At 35.9% G+C, this 13,484-nt stretch overlaps 1 protein-coding gene across 1 annotated transcript in view; it reads right to left on the reverse strand.

The window, feature by feature from the left end:
• NCK2 (NCK adaptor protein 2) overlaps window positions 1–13,484 on the reverse strand; it is an 85,155-nt gene that overhangs the window by 16,844 nt on the left and 54,827 nt on the right. The window lies entirely within an intron of this gene.

Consider the following 13,484-nt stretch of genomic DNA (forward strand, 5'->3'; position numbering starts at 1 on the left):
GAAGGACACTCTCCTCCAAAAGTGACCTTTAAAGTATAGAATACACTGAAAAATCAACAAAAGTGTCTCAATACAACTGAGTTTTGAAAACTACTTCCTCTTTAAGAGTTCTATTAAATGGTGTTCTTCAAATATCCTCTATCAATGTTGGAGAAGCCAGTTTTAAGTCTACATATGCAGCTGAAAATATAAAAATGGAGGCTGCTGAGTAAAGCTGTTAGTTCTCCCCCTGGCAATTAGAGAGACAACTATTTGTGCATTTTCATCTATTGCCATATTTACATATCTTAATAGATTTTTTATCATAACAAGTTGAAACTAATTTTTCTATAATGTATTCTACCCTTCATGTTTGAAATTAGTTTTTGATCAGTTATATATTACTACAAAGCTGTAAGTTGGCAAAAAGTAACTTGAGCAAGAAAAGAGTCAAAGAGATCGCTTGAATTAATAGTGCATCAAATCAATAGCTTGAATTAATAGTGCATCAAATAGTGCATCAAACAGGTACTCTCTTTCACAGTCTATTTACAAACACAACAAGATTTACTCTCAAAAAATTAAAATATGCTGTATCATCTAACAAAACCACAGAAACTGATACTAGAGCTGAAAAGGACACGTGTACATGCACAACTCTCACACAGGCTGTCAAAGCATGGGCTTTAAACTTCACATGAATATTTGAAAATTCATTTATGGGAAAATAATTTAAAAAAAGATCTTTCATGGGAAATATTAATTAACCAGTAACTCAGTTTTTTTAAATATTACTGACCATTACTATCTGAATTAAAAAAAAAAACAAAACAAAACCAACAACAACAAAAAAGCAAATGCAACAAAACCCCCCAAAACAACAAAGCAATGACTTGTAAAGTATTCTTCATACTAATTTTAATGCACTTTAACTTAGCCACCTTCACTCTAGAGTAAAATGCTTTTAACAGTACCACTTGCTTTACAGCTATAAAACACCCCCAAAGAATCCCATAAAATTATAGAAGCCAGACAAAGAACACAAGCACAGTACAATTTTAATGGAAATATTTTCATTTTAACCATTTTTTAATAGCAATGGGTTTTGTTATTTACAATTCAGACTGAAACAAAGCACCTCAGAGTGCTGAAAAATTTAACCTTATTATAATATTTGAAAACAACAACTTCTGTTAAAGAGCTGAAAGATTCAAGATAAACAAGTTTGAGGCTGATAAATTTGAGGAAGTCAAACAAATGAACTAGGAGAACTCCCAGTATAAATACTCAGAGTAAAAAAAAACCAAAACATTTAACATAATTGCTGCTAATTTCAGAGTTCTATAAAAAGTTAAGAAATAAATTTCAGCTGTAATTGATATATGTTTTAGCTCCCCTAAACATTAAATCACATTTTACAAAACAGCTCTCCTTATTTTAAAAATCTTCAAAGGCAAGGCAACCAGAAATTTTCATTCAATTTCCTAATCTAGTGTTTTCTGTCAGACTTAACAGAAACAACCAAATTTCTCAAAATTAATTTTTAATTTAGAAGTAATATTTCTCCAACATTTTTAGGCATTTTTAAGATAACTAAAACTATTTTTCTTGTGTATTCTAACAAAATTGAAATTCCATCTGACTTCACACAGATGCAGTTAAAAACAATGATCCTTTCTTGTTTAACAAATAAGTTATTCATCTCTGAATATTACAGCAATGAATTATATTGCATATTAATGCATACATTTAATAGGAGTGCAAAGTGTACAGTGTCTGTTTTGAAATAAACTAAAAATTGCATTAAGAAAGAAGCGATTAACTTTTCAGGAAATTCTTCAGGAAAAAACCCACCACAATGCAATGTAAATTCAGTAATTCATCCACTCAATACAGAGCTAAACACAACTTCTTGTCAACTGGAATATTTAAATCAGTCATTCATGTAGTTTTGTTATTTATTATTACTTTTATAATTTCAAATTAACTAGTCTTTGCTTCTTTATTACTAAGGAATTCAGCAGACCAAAGTTTCTTCTGTTACACAGAAAGAAAAACCAAACATTTCTGCACATTTTCAGACTGCAACCTCCTACTTCTTCTTCTCCCCCTCCACCTACACGTCCAGTTTCCAAGAAAATGTTCTAAGGCTAAGATCCATATGGGATAGTCAGTGTTTTAGAAGCAACATATCCATCAACAGCACTCTTTAAAGGACACTGCTATAAATTCCAGAAACCTTCAACTGCATTTGTAATACAGAAATAAAGCTTTACAGCTCAATTAATGACTTTCTGTATCTTCTCTAAGAAGCTCAATATTGAAAAAAAGCCACACTAGAACAAATCAGAAAATGGAAACTCTTCTCTAAATGTCAAAGTGAAACTCTGACATTTCAACAACCAGGCTGCTTTATCACTGCTTTTCAAATACACAAAAAAGTTTTCCATGCATTAAACACTACTCAGTCAGGAGGCTTCTGCAAAGAACTCAACTCAACTATTTTGAGAACAACTACTGCATTAATTCCTTTAATTTACACTGTGCTACACATGCCTATTTGTGATTAGGAAAGGTACACTCAAATTCCAGTATCAGGTACTGAGTTTTCTGTACCCAAAGCATCTTAGAGCAAAAGGTTAAAATTATAAAGATGTAATATAGGGACATATGTGAACAGAGACAAATGCACAATCTGCAGGCTTCCATAAACTGCCTCATGTATGTTCTTACCCCAGTAGCAAAGTGAAGTGGAAGACTCATTAGGCAAATTTAAATGGTATTAGGATTTAAAATCCTCTATATAACAGGAAAACAGCAGTCTTGGTCTCAAACAGAAGGCATATAAAATGAATGGGGTTTCTCAAGCCGTACCAATTTCCCTCTAAAGCTTGCTTGCTTTAAATAGGTAATCTCTGCTTTCAAACACAAATATAAATATTTCCACCTAATTTTTAATCTTATAAATTATGCTATCTTGACTTTGAAAGATGTCCTGATAAGAGAATATAACCAGAAATGCCTTAAATCTAAGGCAGCCCTATAATCCTAAGAACATATCTATAAAGTGTTTGGAGAAGGCACAGTAGGCATGCAGGACTTCCCATTGCTTTCTGTTCCCTTGATGTAGAGGAGAAAAGCTACACTGTTTTGCCTCTCCTTCACAAACACTAACAGAGGATTATTGACAAAAGAAATCACTAATATGCATGAGATGCTCCAAATTGTCTACCTCAATGCATACTCCTGTCCCTCAGGAAGTATATCACAGCTTGTTTTCCCTCTCCCAGCACTTGGTGGAAAGATTATTTATATTTATCTATCTCACATTTATATGAAGTGAAAGAGGTGCACATGACAGCTCAGGATACAAATTTGACTTCTAAACCACTAACCTACTCAATTAAAAAGAAATTGGGGAAAGAAGTACAGCAAGGTACAAATTAGACTATCCTGAATGCAAGATGACAACCCTCCAATTTAAAGACCCTTCCAAATAACCAAGATGGAATTATTCTATTTTAGATACACATAACTATAGTTCTAACTTAGTCATTCCACCTCCTGTACGCTCAAATTTACTCTCAATTCTGTATCTGAAAAGCAAAGCTGTAACAGATGTTATAGATTGGGGCTGAAGTTTGGATCATCAAGCCTAAACCTGAACAGAGAAACTACAAAGCAGCAATTATACAGCCTCTCAACTCAAAGAAATGCTTTAGAAGACAATGATCCAAATACTGACTAAAGGGCAGTATCTCAGCATCAAAAAGCCTAAGACAGTCCCTCCTAAAAGTACAACAGTCATCTACCCTTTGAGTTTACAATGTTTTACTCCAGTTGACACATACCAACACCAAGCAGGATGTAAAGCCTTACTAATTCTACCATAAGGCCAGAATGCCCATGTTATACTATACTAACGTTTCCCAACATTAAATAAGTGTTACAAGAAAATACAAGATGTTTATCACATTTTCTCTTTAGAAATCTCAAAATTCCTCAGAAGCCTGTCATTGATACTGCAGTTTTCTTGCAAACTCCTTTTGGGAAGGGGGAAAGCAAACTAAATATAATCTTTTCTGTACTAACTTCCTCTCTGAATTTCAATGCACATAGCTTCGTTAATCAAGGGCTCTGAGGTTATTTGCAATTACATACACAAAATCAGGCCTCTCCATCTCTGAAGGGGAAGTAACAGGATGAAATGGCTCATTTAAGAAAACAGCCCATCTCCTCTGAGGTTTAGTCCTCACAGCCAAAACACAAAAGCCCAGGACTCACACATAAGCCAGAACAATTTCTTCTGTACAATCAAACTCAGTAGCTATAGCGTAATAATTGAGTAATACATTTATCTCCTGTTCTGGAGAACAATTTCCTGAATGAACAATTGAAAAAATATCTTACAGGTTGGTTAGGAAACCGGTAGAGCCCATATACAAGAAGAATGACCTTTCCTCCACATCAAAATACATTTTTCCTTTCTGTTTTCTTTCACTTTCCATGTCCTTTAATTTACAAAATTCTAAAGACTTCAAGCAGGCATTATGGCAACGCCTGCATACAATTTAGACAGTCTACAGCCTAATTCCTAAATCAATTTCTAGTGCAAAATACAGCTACAAATAGTCATCTATTAGAAAGAGCAACCTGAAATGTCCACCTGTCCAAGCTGACCATCCTTTAAGAGAGGTGTCTGTCCAAATGAATTTGCTGAGACCACAAAAATGACTTGTCAGTAAACAATCGCATTCACCACTGGAGCAACTCTCAAAAAAAGCCATCTGTGCTGGAACCTTCCCCCTAAAACAACAGAGGTGGGCACTCTCTCCAGCACTGCAACTTCGTGCTTTATCTACATACACTCCACACATGTCAATTCCTGTTTTACGGACAGACTCCACAAAACAAAACACTTCTGAGACTCAGAAAATGGAAGGAAACCTTTCCTTACACATTCTATGATAAACCCCAGTTTTCTTTTGGAATGAATGCTAATTTACAAATTCTGTTTGCATGGTATGAGAACATGTCATGTTCTTCAAAAAACCTGAGAAACAGAAAGCAATGGAACCCAAGTGGAAACACATAGAGAAAAAGAAACAAATTAATACCTAAAAATACCCTGAAATATTAAACCTCAAGACGCCACAAGGACACACACACACACAAAAAAAAAAGATACATCCAGTAATACCAAAAGAATTAGGGTTGTATATTGAAGGAAATAGCCACATCTGAAGGAGAAGAATTCCACAATGATTCTAAGGTGGGAGAAAGAAGAGCCACTGTCACGTATGTATTGAAAAATCTCTTGTCCTTTGAGTCAATGCAATTCCTTGGAAAATGGTATCCCTCCCTCAGAGTACATATAGAGGCTATTGATTTTTGCCAGTTACCTTAGCTTGGTCTTTAGAAAGGTGACCCAGCTCCACACACCAAACAAGGTAAACACTACCTCTAATACCTCAGCTACTGTCATCTGTTTCTTCTCTCTGCTACCACCTTCATGTGCTAGGATGTGAAGCAAAAGGGGATGACAGTATGCAGAGCACACAAATACATGTACCCCATAAACAAGTGCTTATGGAAAAAGTCCAACCCAGGCAGATAGGTATAATGCAGTGACCCTCACTGCAGCCCCAGTTCTGCTGCCTTAGCCACCTCTAGTTCTCCCAGGAACCTGAGGGAAAGACAGAGGGGAACACTGTGCAATGAATCCAGTACATGACAGTACTTGGGAAAAACCCACACTCTATTTTTACTGGTTCAGAAGAAGAGACATAATTAGCAGAATGTTTTAAGTATTTTATTCTACGTGAAAAACGAAACATCAAAAGAGTTGAGGGTTCAGACACAAACTTTTAATGCTAAGTTTAAGCATTAAACTGCCTCCACAGCTGGAACAGGGCGTAGGAGGAGCTACCAGCAATGGAATGACTCTCTTTAATAGAGAGCCATGAAACTACCTTGGGAGCTAATTTTTGGGCTTGCTCTAAGGCCAGACATTACAGGTTGAAACATAACTGGCTCAGAAAGGGGCAAAACCAAGGGTCCTCCAAGGTGACAATTGAGGGAAATGATACCAAAGACATCAGTACACACAGCCACACTAAGTTAAGGTGATCCTTTTATCTTTTCACACATAATTATGAATAAAAGAAAGGCTTGTTCTTTGATCTGTAAATGCCAATGTACCTCTGAGCACACACAGACATTCTGCATGGGAAAGGGGGAAAAAGTATACCTATTAGATAAAACCTCTAATACAATGAACAAATTTATTTATTCAATATAGACTAAAAATAGGAGGATTTCCTTATGCCTTCAGCCTTGCAACATTTTACTGCAACCGTCACAGTAGAAAAATCTGCTGAAAGGTAGAACACATCATGGTTTCCATTATATTTTTGTTTGCTATTTTTGAAGCGGCACATCCTTTAAATGATCTACCCCAATGAAACTAAAACTTCAGCAGAATACAATATATGCAATTGTAAACTGAGAAAAGCAAACTTCTGAATCATTACAATCTAGCACTGCAACAAGCTTCAGGTTCTGCATTCACTGCTGCATTTGGCTTTTCACTTTGGAGCAAATAAAGGGCCTGGTGCATACAGCCAGCAGAGAAACTCTTATCAAGCAATAAAAGAAGCATTATTCTGTACCACAAGTTCTCCAGAATATTCACCAAAATGCTTTGCTTTCAGCTCTTTAAAAGGCATGAAGTTTGTGTTCAATTTTCATTGGGGATTTTTGTTGTGGTTTTGTTTGTTTGTTTTGCATTAGTCTGCTTTGCAACTTCAGATTTTTTCCTTCTCAAGCAGATGTTTCTTTAGAAATTACAACACAGTATCTTTTAGAAAATCTGATTTCAGTTCCACCAGGCAGAGACTTGGATTCTTTTAATGTTACTTTCAGTGGACACAGATGATATGCATATCAAAATTAGTTAAATATTTGTGGGTGAACAACAGGTCCAAAACCATAAATTCATGAGTTTGTTTTGCATTCTAAATAAATATTTAAACATTTTATAGTAACACTAATTCAAAATTAATGCATTTTTTGCAATTATGTATCTAATAGTCAGAAGGCAGACCCTACCCTGTCATCAGTGTATGTCATTTTCCATATGCAAAACTATTGCTATTGGGTACGTCTCCATACCTTCAAAGATCATCAATGAAGTGAAAATGACTACTTTAATCAGGTCTAGGTTTTAATGATGATTGTGAGGCAGATATATTTCCAGAAACAGCAAAGTATTTCAATTACATATTATACAAATCATCTGCTACCACTCCAGTGGCATCAGCCCTGCCAGCACCTAACTGCACATGCTCTAGATGGGAATCTAGAAGAAATTTCTTCCCTGTGTCTGAAATCATTGTGAACATCTCCCAATCCTCCTTTCACAGCAATCTATGTAACCACAATAATCTATTATTACTGTGAACATGGAAGAAATGCAATTGTTCCAGCTTATTTTTCCCCCGAAACTAAAGACACCACACCTAAAAGGAGTTCCCATCACTCCTCTCACTACCACAAAATCATGTTCTCCTCCATTTCATCACTGCTGAAGAGTCACCACCGTTGCCACACTGTCTCAAAAACAAACATGCTTACTCTGAGCAACACAACTACAAAGCAGGATGAAGCACAGCAGAGAAAGTGCTTCTGTTAAACAAAATCAACCATGAAATGAGCTATTCTAGGATTCTAGGAAACTGAGCAAGAATTTGTGCTGTATATAAACACTTCCACTACTTCCTCTCCCTGAATTTGAACTTAAAAGTCCTGTGTGCCAACTCCTTTAAAGTGCAAATAGAGATGACTTACTCTCATCCAATCCTCCAGAAGCACAACAGACATGACACTACTGTCATGCCCACAAGCTCAAAAGCTTCAAACAACAATAAGTGACACAGAAAAAATACTTTTATTTTTACTGATTTCTTACAAGGGGATTGATTTTATCACCAATTTCAGGTATAGATGTTGGGCTAAACAAAAACTTCATACAATTCTTTCTTAGGAATTTTTATATGTGATAAATAATTTGACAAGTAGCTATATACTTCAAGAAGTTACTTATTTTTTTAAATCAACTTTATTAATGGTTTGTGAATGGAAAGACTAGCATTTCTTACAGGTCTGTGACAAGGAAGGCCAAAAACACTGGAAGCTTGGAGTTCTAGAGAGATTAAAATAACTGTTTGTCTTGTAAGGTTGGCCTGTTTTTATTAACATGAGTTGTATAAGACTTAAGAGGCTGTGCTATACAACAATACACTTATTATACAGTGATACCATATTTCTTTTTATTTCCACCATTCTTTCATTCTGTAGCAAATTTTATGCCCTTCGAGTGTCCAGAGAAGACTATAATTGGAAATAACTAATTAAGAATTAATAGAAATATTTTCAAACTGGTACTTGGGTCTATTACAAATTTAATGTGTTTTATGTAATCTTGCAGGTGAGGCTCAGACAGGTCACTGATAAACAAACAAATTCATCAAGCAAACAGTACTGAAGACTCAACTTAGTGCTCTGACTGTGCCAAAAATACTGTGCATACTTCTTATGATTACACACTTTTAAAAATTAGTGTGGAAAAACTAGAAAATATTCAACTAAAACCTGCAACGTTAGAGTCATAAGTAACTTTCACCCATGAAAGACTTTAGTAATCAAATTTCAATACTTAAAACAAGATTTAGAAGCTATCTGATGAATGTCAAAATACCACCTTATACAGTTAAATCTGCCACACATGTCATATCAGAGTTCCCAAAACTGGATCACTAAGATATTTTTTAAAAGTCCTCAAAATCAAACCAAAAAAGGGGAAAAAAAAATAAAGGCCAATAACACACACACACACACTCTAGAACTTAAAGGTTGATAACTTAACTGGAGAATGAGATTTCATAACCATGTTCTACAGAACTATGATGGTAATTGTTTAAATCTGACTTAAAATATTTATATGCAAAGCAGAAGTACACCAAGCCTCTTAACCAACATTAATGAGGAACAGTTTTCCATTGCTAAGAAAACCACTGCATTAAAGAATGAGCAATTCCTCATTTCTGCTTCTTACTAGGCAGTGACTCTGCAAACCAAAAAGGGCTAACTTCCCTGTCAATTTCCAAATAAGCACTGAGAAAGTAGTACTAAGTAGCCCTCAAATGAGAAAATATGAAGTTATAAATCTGAAAAAAACCCTAGCATTTTCATAACAATAACTGGGGAGAGGAGAGAGATCTAAAACTGTTGATCCCTGGAAGCACCAGTATATATGGCATTCAGGGACTCCTGCAGATGTACGGACTGACCCAGGTAGACACACACCACAGGGGTTGACAAACACAGGAAATACTTCTGGATGCTCATAACACTTGTGAAATATCCTGCTAGGAACACTGATGCAAGCAAGAACTGGCTTCTCTACATTATGTCTCACTTGGCAATTCTTACTTTCCAAATCTGGTATACTGAGTGAAAAGTTTTGCAGACTTTCAGAAGCCCAATAAAGGAGCCATTTAAGAAGTCTCTCATGCAACTCAAACATATCTGTGAAATGTTATCAAGGTTACTGTCACTTGCCATCACCACCAAAACTCATGTGTTTCTATTGTTCCTACAGATTTGCAAATACCTCTCCTGTATTCTTGGTGTCCAATCTCCTTTTCAATACACATTTTATTAAACCTTTTTCTTTTGCAGGGCATCTGTTCAAAAACCCACACCAAGAGCAGAGCAGAAGTGTCCTCAAGGTTTCTTACTTAGCTGCTCACTAAAGGGAACAAGACCAGAAACCTGCAAGAAATGCCTATATGCAGTGATGGTTGTGAAGCAAAAGCAGCAAAACCAGCAAAAACATTCAGAAAATCATGGATTCCCATGAAAATGGCACCCTGCTGTTGGATCACACACTTCAGTCACTAATGGCACGCTGCTGCCTGGGGAGTTGTGCTGCTGCCAGGAAAATGACTTGCAAAGGGATGGAAAAAATGTAGAAGTTTTATTTTGAGTACACAAACAACTGACTTCTCAATTATTTTGGCTTCCTTCAGATAAGGTTTCTGTTTGGCATGACAGAGATGAGCCAGCAGGCATAGATCATCTTTGCTGCAGACGGGGAAACCCATGGAGTTGCACTCAGAGGCAGCTCTGGGGGTGGTGCTGGCAAACACCCACTCCAACCAAATGGATGTGGGAATTCCTTTCCACCCCCCAGCACATGGGAAGAATTATATTACAGAAAATCACAGTTTAAAAGATGCATGCTGGAGGTCTCTTGCTTAGTAAGACTTATTCAAAATGTATAGAAAATACCCTCCCTGCAAAAGAAATACTGTAAAAGGAAACTATTTTAAGCTTCATTATAATGAATGAAGATGAAATTTTAATCACAGGCATAGAAGCTGGCTATTGCCTTAAGAATAGTTATAATTACCAGATTTCATTCAATATGAGCAAACAGAAGACAGCAATTTGAAATCGCCAAATTACCATTAATGTTTTACTTGCAGTATCACTCAGTTAAGACAAAAAAGGAATGAGAAGATGAATCATTAAAAATACTCAATAGGTGGCCTATACACTGTATTTCCATAATTAAAATTAGGCCATTATAGCTGAGTATTCATTAGGCTTCACTCAAGAAAGAGATTTAAGAAGACACAAGTAGTATATATCAAACAGAAAAATGACAAAACCAGACATCCATCAATCAAAGAATTACAAGACTCAAAGTTTCTCCAAGTAATTTAAGAAAAGTTAAAAGTTATGGAAAATTCCCTGATGTCAGGACTAAAAGAAGATACAACAGAACAGAGCAAGCCCTTAGAAAAGCAAAGACAAAGTGAATCGTGTAGAAAAGGCTATTGTTTTGTGAAAAGGCATAGGATGATTCTAAAGTATCTCTTCAGAAACTACTGGGGATCATTTGAGATTTTGGGTGAGCTGTTTTTCAGTCCACAAGGAACTGATTTAAAGAACATATGCTAAACAAGCATTAATCAGTGTTTTAATAAAAACCCAACACATTTAGGAGAGCTGTCTCTGAACACATTTTAATTAATTTTTTTTTTTTCAAAAAATGCCAAAATAAAATGGAAGTTCAAGAAAGCCTTAAGACATTGCTAAAAATTGGCTGATATTTTAAAACATCAAGCTGCCTATTCTATCCATCAACCTTCGACCAATCCTGAGCCAAAAAACTGTAAAGCTGATAGGACTCTATTAATAAAATATTCAAGGGCTGAGATATAATTAATGACAGTCAACAGTTCAGGGAAAATTAGTTTTTAGCATCAAATAGGCATGACTTAATTCTCTGATGAGATTATAAGTTTTTGTGTACAATACACCAACATAACTGGTGGCATAAAGTTTCATTAGAAAACAGACTGCCAAAGATGAACAACTATTCAGATGATGCATCTTCAACAGTAAATGAGGGAAACTATTAATTAAATACTTATAGCTCCTACGGGGTCTGCCACAATTTGAGCTATGGCTGGCACTTTTCATATTTATTGAATATAAAAATATAATTCAAGCACCAGTAATTACTGTGGATAAGCACAAGAGTGGCAGATAGCTACAGGTAATCACATACACAACACATGACATCATTTGCATGGTAACGATGCTTTCAGATGAATTCTTTTTTAACACAAGGAAATGTAATCTATTAAGAAAGAGGCAGGGGAAAGTGCATCTCCATGGGAACAACCATTTGCTTGAGTGACACAAGTATGAAAAGGGGGGGTGTAGGTACGTCACAGGAAGCAGCTATGAGTCTGCTGTTTCTCTCCTGAGGTTTCACAAGATTCATGATTAATTATTGACAGACTATTAAGCGACATTTTGTTGGGGTTTTTTTTAAGTTCAGTACCTGATCTTTTGGCAGTAGCTTCAAGATCAAAGTTGGAAACAGATTTGGTTTAAGGACTAATACTCATGACCACCATTCCCAGCTGGGTAGGTGGGTTAGGAGATATTTAAATGAGAATTTTATTGTGATCCTTGGAGAGGCAGGCATGATGATACATTAGACATATTTGTATAAAGAGAACTTAAGAACTTGCTTCACTGGGTGAAGCAAAACTTTCAAAAGCTGTTTCACTAGATGAAGTGTCAGTCTTGCAATTTGCAAGCCTTTGTTTAAAAAGAAGGAGTGCATTTTTGATGGCCTCTCAAAACAATGGATCCTCTAAGGAAGGACACATGCTCTGCTTGTTCTGAATGGGAAATTACTGTACAGCAAGACAGGAAAGGCTTGAATACTATAGTTTAGTTGAGGACACTGATTCAGGAAAGGTAAAAAACATTGTACAGATACACAGTACACAGCACATACATGTTTCATTATGGTAAGAAGTTCACAGCAGCTAAACTTTTAAAAAAGAGTACTCTTAAGCACCAGCTCCTTTGGATGGATATTAAGAATATTCTGAATCCATTTGTGAGTTAGGTATGCCTTAGACAGTTTCTCACTGTCACTGTTTATATGGGCTTAAAAGAGCATGAGAGGTGCTTCACATTCTGGATGCTCACCAGGTAAGTGTGGTCACAGCACACAAAAACCAGACCCCATCATAAGGCACTTTCTGCCTCAGCTGAACAAACACACAGAGAAAACCATTAGAAAGGGAACAGGGAATGTTGTCTGTCTGTTCTGAGGCACTGTTACTTGTCATAACAGTGCTTCAGAACTCAAAACCCATGCAGGTGTGCACAAAGGGCTGAGGCTTGGGAGATGTGACACCTAGGGATGGTTCAGCCATGAAACCACCAAGCTTTTTTCTCACACCTTTTCATCACTCACCTCTAGAGCAAGAGGAAGCACCCTGCACCATGCAGTTTTGCTAAGACTGAAAATAAACACACACATAGGCTAGGACACACCTCTATTCCTTCACTTAAAGAGATTTCTGTTGGACATAAATAAAAATGTGTTTGCATCAAGCAAATATTGCCCACATTTTACATGAACACTTGAAATATTATAACAACAGGACTGCAATCCTTTGTTAAAGTTATTTTCAAACAAAATATATACATTATATTTATGTTTTAAACAACATAAATCTATATAAAAAGAGCTTAATGTCACAACTGGGACTTTAATCTTTGAAAAGTCATAATCACATTTCCTGGCACTATAATCAGTATGTTCCAAGAGTATCTGTAGAAAGGACTATGCCTAAATATTACCATGGTAAACTTTATGATAACCTTGTTTGCCTGCCACCCATCCTCTAGTGCCCAATTTCCATGTGCTTTATGGCAACTCAGCAGTGGAAGACATGGTAATGAAGGTGTGACTAAGAAACAAAGCCTGTTAGAAGCAACACTGGCACAGGATTATCCTGCATAAGCTATTGCCGTGTTATTTTTAAGTGAATCTTTTAACTTTCTAGAAAATCCAATCCCCGAATCCTAATTTTTCTATTGAAGAGTCATTTTGTACAGCAGTC

Source organism: Agelaius tricolor, unplaced genomic scaffold, assembly GCF_023055355.1.
Source record: "Agelaius tricolor isolate 1412-34295 unplaced genomic scaffold, bAgeTri1.0.p SCAF_7, whole genome shotgun sequence".
Taxonomy (NCBI): domain Eukaryota; kingdom Metazoa; phylum Chordata; class Aves; order Passeriformes; family Icteridae; genus Agelaius; species Agelaius tricolor.